The sequence below is a fragment of the Eleutherodactylus coqui genome, chromosome 13, assembly GCF_035609145.1.
Source record: "Eleutherodactylus coqui strain aEleCoq1 chromosome 13, aEleCoq1.hap1, whole genome shotgun sequence".
NCBI classification, from domain to species: Eukaryota; Metazoa; Chordata; class Amphibia; order Anura; family Eleutherodactylidae; genus Eleutherodactylus; species Eleutherodactylus coqui.
Window position 1 is genome coordinate 28,600,424 of NC_089849.1, and position 19,663 is coordinate 28,620,086.

A 19,663-nucleotide genomic window follows, 5' to 3' on the forward strand; every position below is an offset into this window, starting at 1 on the left:
AGAGATTGCCGACAAAGGTCTCCATTTTCCAACTGCTACTACGGATGAAGATGACCAGATTGACACTTTTGATACAGATTGTGATAAGCCTTCTCTGTTTAATCAGCCTGAATTAAATGATCTAGTCAGAGATTTGTATTTGCCAAAACTGTCTGATGAATTGTTGGCTTCCAGGCTGCTGCCAATACTATCCCCTTTTATCGTAACATGGAAGCAGAGCTGCAGAAGTACTTCCATTCTGATGGTCAACTTGTTTATTGTACTGATGCTGAAGGGTTTCGGCTCCCTATGGGACTGCCCACATACAATTCAAGGGAGTGGAGCCTTTGTTTTAATTCACTATTCCAAAAGAGGTTTTGAAAACGCGCTTTACTTCCCATTGGAAACCAGTATGGTTCAATCCCAGTAGGGCACTCGGTAAAGAAGAATATGCCAACATCAAGATTGTTCTGGAGAGGATGAAAGATCAGGTACATGATGGATAATTTGTGTTGATTTGGAAATAGTCAACTTACTGCTGGGCCAGCAGGCAGGTTACACAAAATGCCCCTGTCTCATGTGTTACTGGGACAATAGGGCTACAGCAGACCACTGGGTGAAAAAGGAGTGGCTACCAAGAATCAGTTTGAGGCCCCATGACATGACAAAAACGTCATTATTGATCCTCTGGTTGATGGGGAAAAAAATTGTCTTTCCCCCACTGCACATAAAAAACTTGGTTGGATGAAGCAATTTGTCAAAGCTCTTGAACGCAGAAGAGACGGCTTCTACCACATGTTTAACCTTTCCAAGTCTGAGAGACGAGAAGAAAGAGGCAGGAATACTTCATGGACCTCCGATAAGAAAGCATACTTTGTTACAAGAATGAATGTGGCAGAAGCTGGAGCTCGGAATACGCTCTCTAATGCGGTGCAGAATTTCCTTGGGAGCAGGAAAGCTGACAACTACCAAGAGATTGTGGAGGAGCTGCTCTTGGGATTTCAATCACTTGGATTTAAGATGAGCATCAAGGTACACTACTTGCATTGGAAATTCGCCGAAGGGACAGAGAACCTGGGTGATGTTAGTGAAGAGCAAGATGAATGCTTTCATCATGATAATAAAGAAAGGGAAGAACGCTACAAAGGCCGATGGGACTCCAATATGATGGCAGATTACTGCTGGGGCTTGATGAGATGTTCCAAACCTTGTGCATCACAGAATGTCAAAGAAGAGAAAGTTTATGTAGCCGTAGTGCGACCAAAATTAATAAACTTTTTGTATCTCTATTTTTACTTCTTCCACTATGAGCATAAATTACAGTTTCTAGCAAAAATGCAATATCTTATATCTCGGAAATCTGATGACATATTTGGATTCGGCACCCCAAAATTGCAAAACCTTGTGCCATAAAAATTGTGTTGACTGTTGATTAGTAGAGATGAGCGAACGTACTCGTAACGAGTACTTACGCACCCGAGTACCGCCATTTTCGAGTACTTCAGTACTCGGGCGTAAAGATTCGGGGGGCGCCAGGGGGCTGGGAGAGGTGGTGCGGGGGGGGGGGGGGGGGGGGCCCTCTCTCTCTTCCTCTCCCCCCACTCCCCACTGCTACCCCCCGTGCCGCCACGGCGCCCCCCGAATCTTTACGCGCGAGTACTGCTGTACTCGAAAATGGCGGTGCTCGGGTGCGTAAGTACTCGTAACGAGTACGTTCGCTCATCTCTATTGATTAGTGTTCCAATGACTTGTTGACAAGGATAGCTTACATTTCAAGCAATTTCACCGGCTGAAGATCATGTAAACAGTTTCCATCTGGAGGAGTGCGACTGTGGAGTTACTTGTCTTACTCACAAGTGCACTCACATTGTTAACAGCAGGCCCTCCTGTAGTACATTCCATCCCGGTCCCCCTCCAACATGATGGAACGCGACAGTCATCCCTGATTCAGTACAACTCCATGTGGATCACTAGAGGAGGATGTAAGGGTTAAACTAATTCCGAGGCTCTACTGAAAAAACAATGCTAAAACTGTGTGTGTAGCTGAAAAAAGCTTGAAGAAAACACTGGCTTCTTTGCACAAAAAAAAAAAAAAGTACATGAAGGAAGCCGTAGGAGTACAGACATGGCGGAATTGCTGTGGATCAGTGGTGTGAAAATTAGAAGGTTTTCCTCTTCAAACGGGAGTATCTGCAAGCAATATGCAGAGAATAAAACCCATTGATTCCAGTGTATTTGCTCACATGCGTGTATTTTTCCTGCACAACCCCCCCCCCCAAAAAAAAATACAGCACGCCCCATTTTCCTGCACACCAAAAATCCCCTCAGAAGTCAAAGGGGGTGTGCAGAGGTGTGCGAAATACGCTAGGAGATGGGTGACACGCTGCGTTATTGTGCAGCTTAATTGGCCATTTCAATTGGCGCATCTTGGTTTGCTGTGCACAAATGAGCATGGCTTGCAGATGGAAAAATCACAGTAAAATATGCTAATGCGTGTGCAAAAAAAGGCATCCTTCATTCCGCAAGAAGTGCGCAAATACACATAAGCTGCTGTAAAGGCGGCCAAAGTCTGTAGCATTCTACATTACCAGCAGTATAAAGGAGGTTTCAAGAAATCCCACATGATGAGAAAAAATCTGCAGCAGAAAAATATCTTGCGCTGCGGATTTTAGGTTTTGAATTTTTACTGTGGAGTTCACCTCCAAATAAGGAGCTGAATTCTGCATCAGTATCTGCATGCAGTATATGTGGATTATGATGTGCATCTGCGCTAAAATCCGCAGGGGACTTCTGTTGTGGAATGATCACATGTGGTTGCACTCTAAGGGTTCACACGTAACGGAGTTGTTTGCAAGGTGCTGTGAAATATTCTGCAGTCAAAATCTGCATGTCTAAATTCAGATTTTGATGCAGAATTAAACCATTTTCAAATCCGCATCAAAATCAGCATGTTAGAAATGCAGATTTTGCTGCAAATTTTTCTGTTCAGCGGAATATTCTGTAGCATCCTGTGAAATGTTTTGTTGCACATGAATAATTGCAGAACGATTCTGCCCATTGTGAAAGCACCCCAAAACCACCTTCAAGTGTGACCTATTTTGGATTTTTTTGGATGACTACAAAATCCCAATTGAATTTCCTCCCTCTAATTTTGCAGAAAGTGTAGCACATAAGGAACTTGCAGATCAGCCAGTATAGGGCTCTGTACATGGCCGCACGGCTCAGTTGGGTACCATATGTGGTTGCTGGTAAATTTCCCCCAAAGCTATGTGACAAAAAACATCCAATGTAAGTACACTTTTCTGCTGAATTTAACCTTTCCGTATTAGTAAATGACCATCTGGAATGACAGCGAATGTCTCTCTGCTCACCTCTGATCCTTGTACCATAACAACCGTATTTATATATTCCATTACAATGAAATCGTACAAAAGAGTTGCCAAAAGGAATCTGAAGCCAGAGTCTCAGTAAGGATGCATTTGGTAAAAACATAAACCGCAGGGCGTAAAAGTACACAAACACGTAAACATCCTGTATGACCGTACACATGTGCAACATTCCAAGATTGGGTGCCATCTCCATGCCTCCTGCAGCTGTAAGGTGGATATGTGGAATGGTGGCGCAGCAGTAACAGATGGAGGCGGAAACCGTTTGTCACAAAACTGATACTTTACTTGGAACACATTAGTTACAGTCCATTGCTCCATAGGAGGGTACTATACCTAAACATTGTATCACATCTTACAGTACAGTCCGGAGCATTCAGAGCTAATGAACATGTAATCTTAGGGCTCCTACGCACAGATGTATTTGTGCACGCAGTACACAGTGAACAAAACCCATTGATTTAAATGGGTTTGTTCACATGCATGTATGTAGCAGTTTCAAGCACTAGGGTGGAGCCTCAGGTGTAGTAGCCACAGGTGTGGAGAGCAGTCAGAAGGGAAGCTAGGGGTGAGCAATGGGAGGTCTCTGTTTGCAGTACAGATGGATGAGGCAGGCAGCGTAGTCAGAAGGGAAGCCTGAAGTCTGTATCAGAAGGTTTTGTACCAATAGTAGAGGAGCAGGCAAAAGCGGTGCAGCAGAATAATCATGCAAGGTAGGTGTGTTAGGGCCAGGCTTTTGTAGGAAGTGAAATCAAGAACAGAGGCAGGGTCAGGACCAGGAGGCAGGAACTGGGTAACTGCGATCAGGAAAGCTGAGTCATGCATGGGAATTGTGCAGTCTGGATAGCTCAGTAGTCAGAGATACTGACTGGAGCACAGGAGGTCCCGGGTTCAATCCCTAACAGCGTATATTTTTGGCCATGCAAAAAAAGATAGATCATGCTTTATCTTTCTGCACACCAAAGGTCCTCATAAAAGTCAATGGGGGGTAAATACGTGCGCAATACGCAAGGAGATGCGTGAAATACTGCTTAATTCGACTGGAAAAATTATACATCTGGAACTAATAAGCCATTTCAAAAGGTGCACTTGTTTTCCATGTACAAGTGAACATGCCCTGCACGCAGAAAAGGTACAGTAAAATGCTTTCTAGTGATGCGAGACTGACTGAAAACGTACGATTATAAAACCAATAATTTTCAATGGTTTCATACTCATCTTCGATGTGTTCACTAAGAAAAATCTGCGCTATTGCCCATTGTTTTCAATAGAGCCAGCGCTGCTGCAGCTATATGAACATAGGAAGCACATCGCGGACCTCTGCCACAGCTGTGGCAGTGGATTCCTTTATCCCCACGGTCCCTGCAGGGATGAAGGAATCCCCTGCCATAGGTGTCACGACTGTGTCAGGGGAGCGCGATGAACTCCCTATGCTTTCAACGAGGCTAGAGCTGCTGCCGCCCACCCCATTAAAAACAATGGGCGATAGCGCAGATTTTTTATTAGCACTGTCAGTGTTCAGTGATGATGGCACTCCCTGCGGGGAGTAAAGAATTGTTTGCCACAACTGTGGCAGAGGATCATGATGTTCTCCTATTGCTTTCAATGGGGCTGGCGCTGCTATCGGCGGCCTTATTGAAAGCAATGGGCTGCCAGCAACCTCTGCAGAGATTTTAGGGGAAGGGCTTTAAATATATTTAATTATGACTGGCTGAGCGCTGCCTACGATTGGCTGGATTTTAAATCCCCGCTCGCTGAAAGAGCTTCAGAGTAGTGTATAGAATCTTATGCTTTATTAAAACCGTACCAAACTCTTATAAATAACCAACACAGACAGCAATGTTGGATAAAGAAGGCTGCGGTGTCTATTAACGGGGTTACAAACATTGGGGAGAAATGTAACCAATAATAACCATAACACTTGCTGTAAACTCTTTTACAGGCCCAAGTTTATTAACCAATCAATAACCATAAGGCTGGATTCACACAGGGTGGATTTGCCGCGGTTCTGCCGCAGCAGATCCGCCCGCGGCAAAACCGCCCGCGGCCACTAATCTCGGGATTAGCCAGCCATGTGGACGAGGTTTCTCAGAAACCTCGTCCACACGGGACGGCTAATCCGCTGCGGTAAATCCGGTTGAAACCGCGGCTGTTCTCCCGGCGGAAATCTCGCGGTTTTTGCTGCGGCCAAACCGCGAGATTTCCGACGAAAATACGCCCTGTGTGAACCCAGCCTAACAGTTCATGTAAACTGTCTTACAGACACGAGTTTAGCACCACCAAACTCTCCCCAAGTTTACCTGCCCACCTGCCTAATGCAGGCGACAATCCCCCACCAGGCCATGACCTCCACTGATGACATTTGTCACCTCCAACAAACCGCAGCCTCTTCAATCATCTACTACAAATCTATACTAAAAATATCCAATACAATCTCTGACAAGTATACTAGATCATTCCTATGGAAGCCTGGAACAAAACCTTCCAAATCAGCATGTCTAAAAGCAAAAATCCACTCCTGGCATGAGTTCTACCACCGGGTTAACCCTTCTCCGAATTCTCTCGCTATATACAGACCTCGGCAATGACCATAATAATCGAGGAACAATATCTGAAAAAACTATCACTGTATCTGGAACCTTGTTTAATGTTCCACTTCTCCCTCTCAATGTCCCATGACATATCAACGTGTTCTCTTTTCCTATGTCATTAACCCCTAAGTGTAAAAATAAAACATCTGGACAGAACCCACGTGACCCTCTATGCCCACGTGACTCTTAATACATTAGTTCAGCCATTAATCCACTCCACCTCATACATCTATTACCGCCCCAAAACTTTCAAACTGTGATCTGTACAATCCCAAATTTTCAGAACAACAGCGATCTGCTGCCCTTCTCCAAGCCCGGTACACTAAGGAGGGTCCAACAATCCCACAATACTTTTCTTAATTCCTAAAATGAAAAAAGAATTAGTACACCATATTAATTGGGCGTATGTACAACTTAAACCGAGATGAACCCCATCTGTCTACTTTTTCTTCAATAAAACCCCACCTGTAAACAACTTTAAGCACCATTATATATTAAAAGCAAGATAATGACTGTCCATCATCCCAGTCTCCCTGAAAACAGGACAGGGTCTTCTACTAATTTTTGCTCCATAAGATTTTACCTTTGCCATGCATAGTTGCTTGGACACTATTTGCATTGACCTTTTTTCCATTAACTGCAACTAGGGCTTAATTTTGGAGTAGGGCTTATGGTTTAAGCATCCTCAAAAATCTAGAAAAATCATGCCAGGGCTTATTTCCAGGGTAGGTTTATCTCCAGGGAAACAGGGTATGTGGACCAACAAAGAACCTGGTGATTGCGGACATAGCCACATAATCGCCTGCAAATTCCTAACCAGGCATATATTCTCATGCAAATGAGCAAACAAGCGAATCCACACCCCTTTACCCATTTGGTCTTTTTTTAAAATTCTTATAAAGCTCCCATGGTTTGACACATGACCGAAGTGCCATAATAAAGCCAATGTAGTCACATGATGCATATCTTAATGCCAGCAGCTCAGGAGCGCCTCACTCAGAGACAACTGCTTTGGGTAAGATAAATGATAAATAGCTGAAAGGAGATTTGGTATCCCCCTTAGGCTGCATTCCCACGAACGTATATCGGCTCGGTTTTCACGCCGAGCCGATATACGTCCTCCTCATCTGCAGGGGGGGTTAGGATGGAAGAGCCAGGAGCAGGAACTGAGCTCCTGCCCCCTCTCTGCCTCCTCTCCGACCCTCTGCACTATTTGCAATGAAAGGAGGCGGGGTGGGGCTAATTCTCAGAACTTAGCCCCACTCCCTTTCATTGCAAATAGTGCAGAGGGGCGGAGAGGAGGCAGAGAGGGGGCGGGAGCTCAGTTCCTGCTCCCGGCTCTTCCATCCTCCTCCCACTGCAGATGAGGACGACGTATATCGGCTCGGCATGCATCTGTGTTCTTATCAATTTAACTACATCAGGATCATAAATAATTGAAATTAACTTATTAACCCCTTCACGGCTGAGTCCCTTTAACTCATGCATGTAAAGGCCGCACTAGGAGCGTTCTTTAATGAGCCGGGCCTACTTCCAATATGAGAGCCTCACTGGAGTCTTGCCCTATTGCAGGAAATTCTCTATTTCCTGGATGTAAGGAATTTGTACCGATTTCTGACTAAAACAACTATAAATTGATGAGACTGGCACAATATTTACCTTGATTCTCATAAATGTAACACATCTAGGTAGTGAGGCGCCCCAAGGATGTCTAACAACCAGCTAACTAGTTACACTGAGGTAGTGAGGCGCCCCAAGGATGTCTGACAACCCACTAACTAGTTACACTGAGGTAGTGAGGCGCCCCAAGGATGTCTGACAACCAGCTAACTAGTTACACTGAGGTAGTGAGGCGCCCCAAGGATGTCTGACAACCCACTAACTAGTTACACTGAGGTAGTGAGGCGCCCCAAGGATGTCTGACAACCATCTAACTAGTTACACTGAGGTAGTGAGGCGCCCCAAGGATGTCTGACAACCATCTAACTAGTTACACTGAGGTAGTGAGGCGCCCCAAGGATGTCTGACAACCATCTAACTAGTTACACCGAGGTAGTGAGGCGCCCCAAGGATGTCTGACAACCCACTAACTAGTTACACCGAGGTAGTGAGGCCCCCCAAGGATGTCTGACAACCCACTAACTAGTTACACCGAGGTAGTGAGGCGCCCCAAGGATGTCTGACAACCCACTAACTAGTTACACCGAGGTAGTGAGGCGCCCCAAGGATGTCTGACAACCATCTAACTAGTTACACCGAGGTAGTGAGGCGCCCCAAGGATGTCTGACAACCCACTAACTAGTTACACCGAGGTAGTGAGGCGCCCCAAGGTTGTCTAACACCCACCTAACTAGCTACACCGAGAAAATATCAACATCCCGGTAACCATTATTAACCATCTCTGTTCCTCCGGTCATCATTAGATTCTGCTTCTTTATATGAAAGTAACTGTTATAAAATAATCAGTAACTATAAACCAAAACTGAGTAACAGCAGCAGCCGCCTCAACCACAGACTGCATGCAGCGCTCACCTCAGAGCTGACAGGCGCCGCACGCAGCGCTCACCTCAGAGCTGACAGGCGCCGCACGCAGCGCTCACCTCAGAGCTGACAGGCGCCGCACGCAGCGCTCACCTCAGAGCTGACAGGCGCCGCACGCAGCGCTCACCTCAGAGCTGACAGGCGCCGCACGCAGCGCTCACCTCAGAGCTGACAGGCGCCGCACGCAGCGCTCACCTCAGAGCTGACAGGCGCCGCACAGCGCTCAGCTACCTCAGTTCAGCGCTCAGTTAGCTCAGCTCAGAGATGACACCATTAATAAAACACAACTGTTAAGCAGACATATTCCCCATCATCACCCTGACTAGCCCTTTCCTTACAGCCTAGTAAGGGTTAACACTAACATTTAAAACTGAAAAATCTACCTTAGGGGGGCGCTCACACGACGGCCCCCATGTCCAGCACTTCGTGAGCCAAAGCCAGGAGCAGAGAGAATGTTTAATGGAAAGATATGCATGTCTTGCCTATAATGGACCCACTCCTGGCCCCCGACCCGCCAAAAAACCGAACACAAAAACCGCAGTGCGAAATCGGTCCCAACTGGGACACAAGCTAAATCCTTCTATACACAGGTGCCAGTAACCAGGGGTACCACCTGGTTACCGGGGGTCTCCCCAACTTGCAGAGCTTCACCTGTATGCTGCCCCTGCAGCAGCATAGGACTTGGCAGAGGTGCCGTCGCCATCTTGTAGAGCCTAACCTGTACCCTGCACAGGGTTTGGTGTTGTCATCTGGTGGCACTGTTCCTGCTGGTGTTGGCATCTGCTGGGCACTGTTCCCGCTGCCAGATTTCAGTCACCTCTGATCGGATGAAGGTAAAAGGCAGCCTCTGCGTCCGCTTCGCTGGTGGTTCTCTACTGACAAGTCCTCCTCCTCAGATACAAGTGTTCACACAATGTCCTCTGCCTGTTCAGCTCCTCCTGGCCGGCGCTGCTGACAAGTCCTAAGCTGAAGCGCAGGTGATTCCAGACATCTGCGCAGGTATTCCTCACCACCTGCTTTATCCATGCCAATGACTAGCCGCTGCAGAAGATTTTTCACAGATTATCTGAATCTGTGACAGAGATTGTGAGAGCAGTTGACAGGAACAGGGAGCCGTCACCTGAATGCTGCTTGCTGCTTTCTTTCCAGATGACGATGGCCCACATCTCTGCACCTCCATATCTCACTGCTGCTCCTCTCAGCTTGTTCCTCTGGGCCAATCACCAGCCACTGTCAGGCCACCAGATTCTGTCTGACAACCACAGGCATTTCCCGCCATTTTTCTACAGCCAATCGTCTGCTGCTGCCAGCCACTCCATCAGTGGGCAGAACTCACTCTCTGCCATCTCATCTGACCCAGTAATGACCTTTGTAACATATGGTTAACCATAAAACCCCTTCATAGAAGGTGACATATCATCCATCCATCATGTACATAAAGCTCCCAGATTCCATGAGACTCCATAGAAGGTGACATATCATCCATCCATCATGTACATAAAGCTCCCACATCCCATGAGGCTCCATAGAAGGTGACAGATCATCCATCCATCATGTACATCAAGCTCCCAGATCCCATGAAGCTTTCCCCCCTAACCATCCCTCAAGCCTTACAGGGAGACAAGCTGCTAGACACACCTGAGCCCCAACAGTGGCGAGTAGGCTGAACCAGGTGGACATTGTCTCCCTTCAGCCTAACATACTGTGTTACTATGTAGAGACAATTTTGAAATCTAACATGCAGCACATACAGAGCATTTTTGGTGGCATCTTTTCTTGCTGTTTTTGGGTCATTGACTTTTTTTTTCAAAAATGAAGCAGCGCCGGGTGTTCTCCCATATGATTCTCTACGAAGGCAGTAAGATGTGAGAAGGATGTGGATTCAGACAGATTCCTTGTGAAAGGGCGCCATAGGCAGTTTCACGTACACCGGAATATTCTGCAATACGCTGTGGAATATTCCAATGTCAAAATCTGCATTAAAATCCTCGTGTCTAAATGACGATTTTGATGGGAAATTGCCCGCAGAATTACCGATGAGCCATTTTCAAATCTGCATCAAATTCCACAAGACTGACCTGCGGATTTCAGCGTAATTTTTCTGAACAGCAGAATATTGCACAGCGTATTGCGGTAATATTCCGATGAGTGTGGAAACACTATCTAATTTTTGGTGAGGTTTTTTGTTTTAGGGCTCCCATACACTTGCGTTTTTTTAAACGCGATTGTCAATGGGACTTTCTAATGTCTTATGTCTGCTCTTATGTGCAGCCGCCCTTAGGGGCATACAAATACACATAAAACAGTATGGCATAACATAGAAAATACCAGTCTAAGTTGTTTCAAATTGTCCTGGGGCGAGGAGTGCAACGAAAGATGGACAGTCCTGCACTCCTAGAAAATCCCCTTTAGTTTTAAAGTCCCTCTGGGTCCCACCTCCGCCGTCCTCCTTATGACATCACCACAGATCTTCCAGATGGAAACCCAATTCCGGTGTGGAAATATTCCATCTATATGAAGGGGGCCCTTAACGCCTTCCCTCCCTATGACTTAAAGATACGTCCTGGCTAGAGATGAGCGAGCACCAAAATGCTCGGGTACTCGTTACTCGGGACAAAATTATCGCGATGCTCGAGGGTTCGTTTCGAGTAACGAACCCTATTGAAGTCAATGGGCGACTTGAGCATTTTTGTATATCGCCGGTGCTCGCTAAGGTTTCCATTTGTGAAAATCGGGGCAATTCAAGAAAGTGATGGGAACGACACAGCAACGGATAGGGCAGGCGAGGGGCTACATGCTGGGCTGCATCTCAAGTTCCCAGGTCCCACTATTAAGCCACAATAGCGGCAAGAGTGGGCCCCCCCCAACAACTTTTACTTCTGAAAAGCCCTCATTAGCAATGCATACCTTAGCTAAGCACCACACTACCTCCAACAAAGCACAATCACTGCCTGCATGACACTCCACTGCCACTTCTCCTGGGTTACATGCTGCCGAACCCCCCCCCCCTGCACGACCCAGTGTCCACAGCGCACACCAAATTGTCCCTGCGCAGCCTTCAGCTGCCCTCATGCCACGCCACGTCTGCCATGAGGAGGAACCGCAGGCACACACTGCAGAGGGTTGGCACGGCTAGGCAGCGACCCTCTTTAAAAGGGGCGGGGCGATAGCCCACAATGCTGTACAGAAGCAATGAGAAATATAATCCTGTGCCACCGCCATCAGGAGCTGCACACGTGGGCATAGCAATGGGGAACCTATGTGCCACACACTATTCATTCTGTCAAGGTGTCTGCATGCCCCAGTCAGACAGCGTTTTTTTTATAAATAGTCACAGGCAGGTACAACTCCGCAATGGGAATTCCGTGTGCACCCACAGCATGGGTGGCTCCCTGGAACCCACCGGCTGTACATTAATGTATCCCATTGCAGTGCCCATCACAGCTGAGGTAACGTCCGATTAAATGCAGGTGGGCTTCGGCCCACACTGCATGCCCCAACCTGACCGAGCTTTTTAATTCATAGACACAGGCAGGTACAACTCCCTATTGTGAAGTCCCTGTGGACCGACAGCATGGGTGGGTGCCAGGAAGCCACCGGCGGCACATAAATATATCCCATGGCATTGCCCATCACAGCTGAGGTAATGTCATGTTTAATGCAGGTGGGCTTCGGCCCACACTGCATGCCCCAGTCAGACTGGGGTTCTTTAGAAGTGGACACATGCAGTTACAACTCCCTGTGGACCCACAGCATGGGTGGCTCCCTGGAACTCACCGGCGGTACATAAATATATCCCATTGCAGTGCCCAACACAGCGGATGTAACGTCAGCTGTAATGCAGGTGGGCTAAAAATTAATTGGATTACACTGTAGGCGAGGGCCCCCAAAAATTGGTGTACCAACAGTACTAATGTACCTGAGAAAAATTGCCCATGCCCAACCAAGAGGGCAGGTGAAACCCATTAATCGCTTTGGTTAATGTGGCTTAATTGGTAACTAGGCCTGGAGGCAGCCCAGTAAAAATAAAAATTGGTTCAGGTGCAAGTTTCAACGCTTTAATGAGCATTGAAACGTATAAAAATTGTTTAGAAAAATTATATGACTGAGCCTTGTGGGCCTAAGAAAAATTGCCCGTTCGGCGTGATTATGTGAGGTTTCAGGAGGAGGAGCAGGAGGAGGAGGAGGAATATTATACACAGATTGATGAAGCTAAAAGGTCCCCGTTTTTGATGGTGATAGAGAACAATGCTTCCATCCGCGGGTGCAGCCTACATATTGCTTAGGTATCGCTGCTGTCCGCTGGTGAAGAAGAGAAGTCTGGGGAAATCCAGGCTTTGTTCATCTTGATGAGTGTAAGCCTGTCGGCACTGTCGGTTGACAGGCGGGTACGCTTATCCATGATGATTCCCCCAGCCGCACTAAACACCCTCTCTGACAAGACGCTAGCCGCAGGACAAGCAAGCACCTCCAGGACATACAGCGCGAGTTCAGGCCACGTGTCCAGCTTCGACACCCAGTAGTTGTAGGGGGCAGAGGCATCACCGAGGACGGTCGTGCGATCGGCTATGGACTCCCTCACCATCCTTTTACAGTGCTCCTGCCAACTCAGCCTTGACTGGGGAGCGGTGACACAGTCTTGCTGGGGAGCCATAAAGCTGGCAAAGGCCTTGGAGAATGTTCCCCTGCCTGCGCTGTACATGCTGCCTGATCTCTGCGCCTCCCCTGCTACCTGGCCCTCGGAACTGCGCCTTCTGCCACTAGCGCTGTCGGATGGGAAGTTTACCATCAGTTTGTCCACCAGCGCCCTGTGGTATAGCATCATTCTCGAACCCCTTTCCTCTTCGGGAATGAGAGTGGAAAGGTTCTCCTTATACCGTGGGTCGAGCAGTGTGTACACCCAGTAATCCGCAGTGGCCAGAATGCATGTAACGCGAGGGTCACGAGAAAGGCATCCTAACATGAAGTCAGCCATGTGTGCCAGGGTACCTGTACGCAACACATGGCTGTCCTCACTAGGAAGATCACTTTCAGGATCCTCCTCCTCCTGCTCCTCCTCCGGCCATACACGCTGAAAGGATGACAGGCAAGCAGCATGTGTACCCTCAGCAGTGGGCCAAGCTGTCTCTTCCCCCTCCTCCTCATGCTCCTCCCCCTCCTCCTCAACGCGCTGAGATATAGACAGGAGGGTGCTCTGACTATCCAGCGACATACTGTCTTCCCCCGCCTCCGTTTCCGAGTGCAAAGCGTCTGCCTTTATGCTTTGCAGGGAACTTCTCAAGAGGCATAGCAGAGGAATGGTGACGCTAATGATTGCAGCATCCCTGCTCAGCATCTGGGTAGACTCCTCAAAGTTTCCAAGGACCTGGCAGATGTCTGCCAACCAGACCCACTCTTCTGTAAAGAATTGAGGAGGCTGACTCCCACTACGCCGCCCATGTTGGAGTTGGTATTCCACTATAGCTCTACGCTGCTCATAGAGCCTGGCCAACATGTGGAGCGTAGAGTTCCACCGTGTGGGCACGTCGCACAGCAGTTGGTGCACTGGCAGATTAAACCGATGTTGCAGGGTCCGCAGGGTGGCAGCGTCCGTCTTGGAGTTGCGGAAATGTGCGCTGACCCGGCGCACCTTTCCGAGCAGGTATGACAAGTGTGGGTAGCTTTTCAGAAAGCGCTGAACCACCAAATTAAAGACGTGGGCCAGGCATGGCACGTGCGTGAGGCTGCCGAGCTGCAGAGCCGCCACCAGGTTACGGCCGTTGTCACACACGACCATGCCCAGTTGGAGGCTCAGCGGCGCAAGCCAGCGGTCGGTCTGCTCTGTCAGACCCTGCAGCAGTTCGTGGGCTGTGTGCCTCTTCTCTCCTAAGCTGAGTAGTTTCAGCACGGCCTGCTGACGCTTGCCCACCGCTGTGCTGCCACACCGTGCGACACCGACGGCTGGCGACGTGCTGCTGTTGACACATCTTGATTGCGAGACAGAGGTTGCGTTGGAGGAGGAGGGTGGTTTAGTGGAGGAAGCATACACCGCCACAGATACCAGCACCGAGCTGGGGCCCGCAATTCTGGGGGTGGGTAGGACGTGAGCGGTCCCAGGCTCTGACTCGGTCCCAGCCTCCACTAAATTCACCCAATGTGCCGTCAGAGAGATATAGTGGCCCTGCCCGCCTGTGCTTGTCCACGTGTCTGTTGTTAAGTGGATCTTGGCAGTAACCGCGTTGGTGAGGGCGCGTACAATGTTGTGGGAGACGTGGTCGTGCAGGGCTGGGACGGCACATCGGGAAAAGTAGTGGCAACTGGGACCTGAGCAGCGTGGGGCCGGGGCCGCCGCCGCCATCATGCTTTTGAAAGCCTCCGTTTCCACAAGCCTATACGGCAGCATCTCCAGGCTGATCAATTTGGCAATGTGCACGTTTAACGCTTGAGCTTGCGGGTGTGTGGCGGCGTACTTGCGCTCAAACAGTGGCGCTAGCGACGTCTGGACGCTGCGCTGAGAGACATTGCTGGATAGGGCCGAGGACAGCGGAGGTGAGGGTGTGGGTGCAGGCCAGGAGACGGTAGTGCCTGTGTCCTCAGAGGGGGGTTGGATCTCAGTGGCAGGTTGGGGCATAGGGGGAGAGGCAGTGGTGCAAACTGGAGGTGGTGAATGGGCTTCGTCCCACCTTGTGGGGTGCTTGGCCATCATATGCCTGCGCATGCTGGTGGTGGTGGCTCCCCAGCTGATCTTGGCGCGACAAAGGTTGCACACCACTGTTCGTCGGTCGTCAGGCGTCTCTATAAAAAACTGCCACACCGTAGAGCACCTTGACCTCTGCAGGGTGGCATGGCGCGAGGGGGCGCTTTGGGAAACAGTTGGTGGATTATTCAGTCTGGCCCTGCCTCTACCCCTGGCCACCGCACTGGCTCGGCCTGTGCCCACACCCTGACTTGGGCCTCCGCGTCCTCGCCCGCGTCCACGTCCTCTAGGCCTACCCCTACCCCTCAGCATGGTGTATTACCAGTAGTGCAGAAACAGAACGCTGTAATTAAATGTGCCGCTTATTGGCCTGTGGTTGGAGGCTGACTTCGCTTACGGAACGCACAGCAGAGCCAGGAAATAATTTTGCACAAGCCTGCTGTAACACTTAGCTGGCTGCGTATGAATTAGGAGGACAACTACACCCAGCACAGACCCAGTACACTGAGGACAGTCACAGGCAGCGCAAATAGATTTTTTTTCCCAAATGTTTTTGGAAAGGCCCACTGCCTATATTCAATAAATATATGTCTTCTGTCCCTGCCTCACCACTATTGGCCCTGGACTATGTATAATTACTGCAGGGTGCAATGCTCTGCACGGCCGATATACAAAAAAAAAAAGTGCAACACTGCAAAAAGCAGCCTCCACACTACTGCACACGGTTAGATGTGGCCCTAAGAAGAACTGTTGGGGTTCTTGAAGCCTAAAATACTCCTAACGCTCTCCCTATAGCAGCTCCGGCACCAGCAGCACTGTCCCTGATCTCTGTCAGAATGCATCTGTGGCGAGCCGCGGGAGGGGCCGATTTATATACTCGGGTGACACCTGATCTCGCCAGCCACTCACTGCAGGGGGGTGGTATAGGGCTTGAACGTCACAGGGGGAATTGTAATGCCTTCCCTGTCTTTCTATTGGCCAGAAAAGCGCGCTAATGTCTCAGAGATGAAAGTGAAAGTAACTCGAACATCACGTGGTGCTCGCCTCTAGTAGCGAGCATCTCGAACACGCTAATACTCGAACGAGTATCAAGCTCGGACGAGTACGTTCGCTCATCTCTAGTCCTGGCAGCGTGGTACTTTGTGCAACTGGACTTACCCTTACATCATGTGGATAGCGCAAGATCATAAGCGATCTCGCGCTATCCAGCAGCGGGAACCATCTGACATTGATAGCCGGCCTCCCGTTGCAACAGTAGGGGTGCATCAGAAATGTCCCCCCCCACTGTTAACCCCTTCCCTTCCGCAATCTATGTAGATCGTGGCATGGGAAGGGTTCACAGTGGGAGCACGCCCCCTCTGTGATGTTATCAGGCTCTCGCGATATAATCGCAGAGAGCACGGCTGGTTGCCATGGCAACAGGACGCCAGATACCGGTGTCCAGTATTGCCATTGCCTATGATCGCTGCAATAAGCGATAGGGCATTGCAGGAGAGAAGTCCTGCAATGGCTTATCATAGCGATAAGAGCTGGTATGGTGTAAGTCATAGCCTCAGGAGGGACAGAGAAAAAAAAAATCATGTACAAAAAAATTAAACTGTAAAAGCAAAAAAACCTTTGGGGGCTTTTTCTCATATTAGAATAAAAAAAAAATAATAAAAATCCAACATATTTGGTATTGTCGTGTCTGTAACGACACATACAATAAGTTGCACATGCTTTTTATTCTGCAGAGCAAAAAGCATTAAAATAAAATGCTAAAAAAAACTGAGGAAAAAAGGCTAATTTTTAGCCCTTTGCCTCCCAAAAAACGCAATAAAAGTGGTGAAAAAAGCTGTATGTACCCCAAAATGGTGCAAATAAAAACTACAGCTTGACTCACAAAACATAAGCCCTCACAAAGCTCTGTACAAAAAAAAAAAAAAAATGATTACGGAAAAATGAAAAAATTATGGCTTTTGAAAAATGGAGATTAAAATCTGCCAAAAATCGTTGTGTCCTTAAGCCCAAATAGGCCATGTCCTTAAGGGGTTAAAGAGCTTACACAGAAAGAACAAAAGACGCAGCCTTATGCGAGTTGTGCTTGGAAAGCTTGGGCGCAGCGGTCCATCTACAGTGATGCTGCGTATGGCCTGTCTTATTCTCATCCGTGAAACCGTACAAAAATTAGCAAAAACGTGCTTGTGAACAGCCTCATAGGCTATAATGGGGCCGGGTGCTGCCCTTGGGCTACACAGATAGCAGACGGCCTGAAAATATAGCCACGAGTCATTGGCCAAAGTGGTGGAAAAACGTCACCATACCGACAGCGTGCCTCCTTTAGACAAAACCACCAGTGGCCTCAAAAACATTAAAAAACCTCCCCCAGATTGTGTATTCTGTAGATTGGCGTCCTCATATGTCACTCTAGACTTCAGGGATTTCAACCAAAAATTAATACAAAATAGTGAAGAAGTGGAGGCGCTACGACACTTGTGGCATTGTGCGTGTGTGATAACGGCCGTTATCGCTTCCCTGCTACTGCCACTACGGGTGATACAACATATCTACAGTCTTCTGTGCTTGTTAAGGAATATCGTTTCTGCCGACACGCAGGCGAAAAATATATTTTTTCAAGTACAAAAGGTGCTAATTACAGTAAGAGGGTGAGAATTATCCTGCATAATGGAGTTTCTTGACTCACCAACCAACGCTTAAAATAAATAAACTTCAATTCTGCGGTGAGGCGTCGTATACACGGTAGGAATACAGCAGCCGTAACCTGCTGTACGACCATAATGTGCGCAGGATTATTCCCATGGACTCATAGGCTAACTTCACCGGTGAGCGCAATATAGGGTTGTGAATTGCGCTCCCCGCCATGTCAATTCTGCCATTGTTTTTAATAGGAGACCGCGCATTGCGTGCGATGCTGTTGCCGGCCCCATTGAACACAATAGGCGCTGCGATGCGAGAACATGCCGTGATTTATTTCCTGCAACGCAGTAAAACATCGCTCATGTGTATGACCCCGTTCTAAAGAATGGGGTGCATATTTGTGCACGAGTTTATGAAACCAATGATTTTGCTCACATTTGTTAAAAAAAAACAAAACTAAAAATCGCAAAATGTCCCATCTTTCTGCATTTTTCGTGTGATGTGTTTGTAACATTAAAAAGTGCTATTGACTATTGCAAAAAAAAAAATTAAAAATCGGAAGCGGCAGCAGCGTTTTTGCAAGAGAAGGGAGCGCTGACGCTTAAAAAAAAAAAAGAAAAAAAAAGGCATGATTTTGCCATGATTTTCACACAACAAAATCGCGATTTTCAGTGTAAAGGCGCCACAAGAAAAAGAAAAAAAAGAATTATTTTTCACGCTAAAAAAAAAACCCAAACAAAAACAGTACAATTTTATCGCAGCAGTGATGCAAAATTATTCGCAAGAAAAAGCATCGCTGATTCTAAAAAGGATTAGCCTCGCGGCTCCTTCACACTGGCGATCACGAAAATCGCTAGTTTGTGCTTTACGATGCACTAAAAAGGAGCCTCCATGGGGAAACCTGGGAGATGAAAGAAGAAAAAAATATATATGCAAAACGCATAATTACCCATTTTCACTCCCTCTTGCATCACGCAATTTTATCACAAGTGTGAAGGCGCCTTTCACATGCAATGTAGCAGGAGAACACTGCAATGTGCGCTGCAGTCACATTTGCCACATAGTCTTAGCCAGAAAAAAAAAAAAAGTTGGTTAGGTTTTATAAAAAGTTCCCCGATTGGCACAGCAGGTCTAGTTTACACATCATCATGAGGGTTGGGAACAGTGAAGAGACGCAAGAAGCACAGAAGTAGGAATGTCAGTCAAGTCCAATAGGTTCACTAAAAGGACACCGGGTGCGGCTGAAAAACATGACAGGGGAAAAAAGAACCCCATCATGCTAAGGCTGGGCACACGCGTGTGCTGGTGATAAGATATGCAGCCACTGAGATCTTGTTTTTCTGTATTTGTGCTAGGAAAGAAAGGCATATTTTTGTTTTTTACGCCATTTATCAGTTCCCATAAATGTGCTGACTTTAAGTACAGCTTTTATGGGGATACCAGGTAGATGTTAAAACTGGGTGACATATATAAATAAGCACGCGGACCTGCCACAACCACCATGCAAAGACACGTAGTCTTGCCGTGAATTTTTAGAGACATAGTTCACATGGTCAATTCCAATTTGAATTCTGCCGTGTGAACGTGCCGCAAGGCGGCCACCAGGCCGACTGCGTGCCGCATACACTCTGGAATTTCCGCCAGCAGTACAAGCCACGTGGAGATTTTAGAACTCGCCTTTGCACGGTGCCACAATCTTTCCCACCGAATCCTCATTTTTGAAGGACACTGCAGATTCTACACTCGCAGCGCGTCTATTTCTACTGTGGAATTCGGCCCTTGAAATAGAAGGGTTTAATTTCTCTGTGGTTCCGCTTTTAAAAACGTGGCCAAAACCACATCAATTAACCACG

General features: G+C 47.9%; 1 protein-coding gene across 1 annotated transcript in view; it reads right to left on the reverse strand.

Moving 5' to 3' along the window:
• Positions 1-18,849, reverse strand: part of CYB561 (cytochrome b561) — a 126,142-nt gene extending 107,293 nt beyond the window's left edge. The window contains exon 1 of the mRNA XM_066586210.1: positions 18,760-18,849. The gene's annotated coding sequence lies outside the window, so the exon portion shown is untranslated. The remainder of the gene's footprint in view (positions 1-18,759) is intronic.
• Positions 18,850-19,663: the final 814 nt, after the last annotated feature.